Source organism: Centrocercus urophasianus, unplaced genomic scaffold, assembly GCF_019232065.1.
Source record: "Centrocercus urophasianus isolate 14NV4802_14NV808 unplaced genomic scaffold, USGS_Curo_1.0 seq_15, whole genome shotgun sequence".
In the NCBI taxonomy this organism is placed as follows: Eukaryota; Metazoa; Chordata; class Aves; order Galliformes; family Phasianidae; genus Centrocercus; species Centrocercus urophasianus.
The window spans coordinates 7,328,747-7,334,746 of record NW_024884697.1 but is presented as its reverse complement, the minus strand read 5'-3'; positions in this window follow the sequence as shown (position 1 = coordinate 7,334,746).

The window sequence follows — 6,000 nt, the reverse complement described above, 5'->3', positions numbered from 1 at the left end:
CGAGAGTAACATTTGGTCTCCAGAAGTTGATGTTTCTAGTAGAAGAAAGTCAGTAAAATTCTATTAAGATGGGTTTAATTACTAAATTGTTCAGGGGAACATATTCAGAAAGACTAAGTATAAAACTCTGGCCTTTTTCTACTTATAATATGTAGTGATAGCTATAGTCATGCCCGACCTGCAGCTACATAAGCTGAGAAAATTGTATGGCTGACAATCACATCTTTTACCAAGATGAGAAATTCTATGCCACAAATCCAGATTCCAAGGTTATACACCTAAATCTTTCTGTGCCATATGTTTGTACTGAGATCTTGATCTAACACAGTGACAGTTGGATATGGTCTTTATTGGTCTTACCTTTGCAGAGGTTAAATGCACAAATAAAAACAGCTTGTGTGGATTTAACTAGATATTTAAAATGATATGAACAGGGTGGCAAAATGCACACACAGAAAATATAAGCATCTTTTCTTTGGTGACCCAGGTTTGATCTGGTTCAGCACAGAAGCACGGAAAATGTTAGAAGTCTGGGTTGTGTTTTTGAAAGAAGACTCCAGAGAAAATATGCACACAAATTACTATAATAAGGGACAGTTGGCAAAAATGATTAGAATGATAAGAATAAAAACTGAGCATATTTTAGTCTGAAATAGTCTTTTGCTATCACATGCCATCTGTCTCCACAAGGCATTGGAATGATGCTTAGCAGTGTTTTCCTAGCTGGAAATAAGAAAAAGTAAAGTATTTGTGTCAATTCCTCGTGATCATGTCAGAAACTGTTTAATGCTATGGTTCTGAAAATCTTTTCTTTGAAGTCAGACTCCCTGGAAACACTGAATTCATAATTTAAGTCAATATCTCAGTGTAAATAAAAAAAAACAATTCCAATGGATTCTTATTCTTTCATGCCAAAGAACATAAGAGTGTGTAATGGTTGACACTAAGCTGATGTATTTAGAAAAATAAACAAATATTCTCATGAAAAAGATATAAAGATATCTCAGAACAAGTTTTAATTTGATTTGCAAAAAGGCTTTTTGTTGTTGCTGTTACTGATTTTTGGCTTTTTTTTTTTTCATTTTTATTTTTTCTTTTTTTATTTCCCAGCTTATTCTAGGCAACAAACTAACTGTTTGATATTTAGACTGGCTGACATTTGTAAACACTGAAATACTGAGATGAGCCATATTTAAAATTACATAGGAGAAGTTGCAAAATTAAATATGAGTGACTTCGCAAAACATTTAAATTACTTGGCAGAAAACCTAGGAAATCTCATCATGAATTCCAGCAACACTATGCAACTAAAATAAATTTAATTTGTACATGAATTTGTAATTTTAGAAGTTTCATAAAATGCTGTTTGATAACATATATATCACTAAATTAAGTGACATTCACTTAGCACAATATTTTCTATACGCACAGATCCATTTGAAGCTCTCAAAAGACAACTTGTTCTATTAGACTCTGAAATTATATAGTTAACTCAATATTTGTTTAGCTGTTGTAGAATAGAAGTTGCTTTATTTTAATCAATTGAATTATTTTCTGACACAGAATCTGTACATGAGGAATAATGCCAAACTAAAACTTACAGTCCATTTCTTCAGCACTGCTCACAACACCTGCTAAATAATCATGGAGAGATCAAAAGATTTCAACAGGACAACTTGTGTAAGAGAGTCCTGCTTAGTGCAGGTGAGTTAATGGTATGGGATTCTAAAGTTATAGAGTGAATGTGTCTTTGGTCAAGTCACATGGAAATACAATGCAGCCCTAAGACTTCTTTTTCCCGAGAAAAATGAATCTGTGATCATTTCCATGTAGTGTGTTATATGTTAAATGAATACATAAAGCCACAGTCTTTCAGTACAACAAAAATGTGATACTTCACTGCCACACACACAGCATTGTTAAGATTAAAGAAGAATACGCTCTTTGCCAAAAAGAAGGAGATAGGGACTTTGGATCTTGCTTGCTCTCTGAATTCAAGCATTTAATTTGGAAGGAAGTTTGAATAATAAAAAGGACATCTTTATTGTCAGCATATGGTAACATACAGAATGGTTAGGAACATCTGAAACCATCTGCTCCAACCCCTGCTCAAGCAGGGACACGAAGAGCAGGGTGTCCAGTTCTACATGCAGGTGGCTTTTGGAGATCTACAAGGAATTGGAGATTCCACAATCTCTCTAGACAACTTGTGCCAGTTCTCACTCGCCTACACAGTGAAAAAATGCTTCCTGATGCTCAGTGAGAATCTCCTGTATTCCAGTTTGTATTTCCTCTAGTCTTGTCACTGGTCACAACAGAAAAGAGCCCAGCTCCATCTTCTTTGCAGCCTCCCTTCAGGTGTTCATAGATGTTGATAAATCCCCTGGAGCCTCGTCTTCTCCAGGCTGAATATCTCCAGCCATCATGTGGCAGTATTTGGCCATTCTTAGCAATGATGCTCACTAGCACCTCATGAATGGGTTTATCAGAAGAAGGATTTCACCTGAATAAACTTTAGAACGGCTCTGACTAAGAAGACCAGATTAAATAGTATTAATTGAATTAAAGATGGAGATAGATGAACCTCAAGGACTCTATAGATCTCTATAACACCTATTAAAATTTTGGGATTTTACGTTATTTGTAAGGTTGGATAAAGGACTGGGAAAGGGACAGGGGGTTAATGATTGTTGAATTACACCCATTTCTGGGATTAACTTCCAGACAACCTATGAAACACAGCAAGATTAGGAAACTTTTCCTCTTACAACTAGAATCCTGGGTATTTATTATATTACCAAGACTGCTGAGACTGAAATAGATTCAGTGTTTTAGTGCTTTTTTTCCATATTTATATAATATTAGGTATGGAACTCTCGAAATTTGAAAAGCAGCCTACAGAAAAATAGCTTACATTTGTAAGTCACATTAAGATTCATTCAGTCTATGATAAAGATCCATGTAGCTAGTGAGTCATAAACTGGGCCTGTAGAGTCTCGGACTTCATAGCTATTGTTCTTTGAACTCTACAGTACACTTATTTTAAGGCTTAGCAAAGCTGTCTTTGTAACACAGATGTAAGTTAAGCATATGAGTCATATTGAAATGCAACTGCAGGACACTGAATTGGGGCACAAATATAAACAGGGTATTAGAAAAATCAATAAAGGGGAGCATTTTTTAAAAATGCTTTGGAAATTTATAGAGGATCAAACTGAATTTACTGAAGTTGTAATTCAGTCAATACACTGGAAGTACATCAGTCTGGACTAAATTAACTATGAATTATTTAAGGAAATGACCAAAGGCTGGGATTTCACTCCATCAGATTTTTGGTACTTTCAGATATATCGTTTATGATAAACAAGTGGGAATGATGGCAGTTATCCTGCCATCAATGAGCAGATGGAGCCTATATTTCAATAGGAAGTAAAGCTACAAATGAGACAGCTAGATAATGATGACTTTTTCCAATAGCTTTTTATACAATATCTTTTGTAATAAAATGAGATCCTTGTGTATGGTCTATAAAGCATTTTGGAAAATGCTTTGAAAGCTTTTTATTTTTCCATTTTCAAGATTATAGCCTTGCAACAATGTCCACAAAGACATAGGGACAAATATGCAACATCTGCGTATCTTATTTATTTTTTCTGATAGACACTCAGCATGTCCACAGATGATTTTTTCCCAAAATAATACAAAGTAGAAAAACACAGTATCATTTCCTTTAGTTCTTTATCGAGGCTAAGAAAAAATTGCTTTTTTCATTTCAGCAGAATTTTTATTCACTCTGCCTCCTCGGTAACAGTGATGCTCATGACACACTCCTTGTCATTTGGATAGTTTAGATTTTACCTTAGAAATGCTTGTCATTATATATATATTAAGATGTGCCATTTAAAGTTGTGCAAACATCTCTCATTGCTCCCAGAAAGTTATGAACAAGATTCCATATTTTGAATTTCCATCTCTTATCAATATCATCTATCATATGAGCAACAAAGGTGTGGTAGCTTGTTCAAGACTTAGATTTACTTAAATCTTTTCAACTGTCTCAACACATGTAGTAGTAACATGTATATATGCTTTATATATGCTTCAGCCAAAGTTCAGATTTGTAACTAAATGTAATTTTGTACTATGCAAGCAAAGAAGATTGGTATTTGCATAGTGCAGTGTAGTGTATGACAAAATACAAAACAGCATAAGACATACAGCAGTCTTCCACATACACATTCCAGGTCTTTGAGTTCCTTTTGAATCATTTAGCCAACTGGTTGCACATTGCATAAATCAAACTTCCCACATTATGTCTGAAATTTTGGCAGATTCTGTATATTATGTTTTCCAATTTCAAATAACCTCTATCCATAAATGTAATCCTAAATTCTGTTATGAATAAAAACGGTCTCCTTGTAGTCTAAACAAAAGCAGAACATATAATACAAACAACAAAAGCAAGAAAATAAAACCCAGAAGATTTAGTGTCATTAAATAGGTTCATGTGTGGAGAAAAAGGACAAGAGAACTCATGAAAAAAGATTTTTAATAAGAACAGAATGAAGTTGCATCAGTGCGTAAAATAGCATGTGCTTCCTACCACTTATATTCCAGAGCATTTTCATTTACCATGGAGGACTTTCATATGGTGTTTTAGAAACATTGAAAAGGACCAAGGAATGAAGCTGAAGTATGCAACAAGTGAATTGTGAATTCCTCATATGAAGACACCTCTACTAAAATAAGTTTATATTGCAGTAAGTAAAATAAAACATTTTTATTTTCTTCACCGTCTTTTAAATCTCCTGATCAGGAATACTATTTGAAGCGTGCTCCACCTTAGATTATGCCACCTCCTCTGGAATAAGAATGAAAAGAAATGTGACAGGAAATAAAAAACGCTTTCCAGTGAAAGAGAAAGGGACAAAGGAAACAATACACAGTTTCAAAAATGTTAATTGCAACAACTACCTATTTATGTTCTAGGATTTTCTTTTCATGAAAGAAAGCCATTTGAAATGAAAGCTGCAATATTCCTGTCTTTTGCAAGCACTTCACTCACAGTCCATTCTATCTTAAAGGAGAATACGATTCTGACCTGGCAGAATACTCCATACTGATGTTACCTTCTGTAAGGTATCAGAGGTGTATCAGTAGAAACTTGAACTCTTTCCTGGAACTGTCTTAAAGCAGAGTAAAGAGATCCTCAAGATTTTGGCTTAGTCCATTACTACACTGAGGTAAAAAGATCTGAACATTCTGAAAAGTGAAAAGTACCATAAACTCCTTCCTGTTCAAAACATTGGGTTTTGACCTCCTGATTGCTATCCTCCTCTTTATCTAGTGGCACACTGCAGATACCACCATGTTCAACCGTAGCTCAAATGTACTGAGAATTTGTGTTTGCAATTAAAGTTCAGATAAATGCAGGAAAAAAAAAAGAATTCTATAGCTACATTTAGGCTTAGAGTTTGCTCATTTCTCTGTAGAACAAATGTGAATTAGGGCTCAGTCCTCAATACAATTCACTGCCGCTCAGCAATACAGTGCCAAAAACTTACATTTTAGCTGCTTAGTCTCCAGCATGTTATCTTCTCTGAATTTTATGATAGGGCTTCATGCAAAAAGCTGGGGAGTGAAATGGAAAAAACAAACAAAGAAAAAGCAAGCAAAAAAGGAGGAAGAAGTGGAAGGAAAAAGAAGTCAATTGAGGGCTAAAATAACATTGACTGGCAATATTCCTCCCATGTTTTTTGTAGCATGCCGTGTTGAGCTTACTCCCGGTGCAACCCTGACTCATGCAAATTCAGAAGTCCTTACGTATTCTGCAATTGTACAGTTTCTTGGAGAAACTTCTGCAAATATTTCAAGCCCAAAAGCATTCGCAACAAATTCCCTGTGCATTCATTTAATCTGTAGAACACTGGATTCACAGTCTTTTGAAAGTATACAACTGCAGAATCAATCCAGGTCATCCTGGAGAAACTGGGCTTAAAT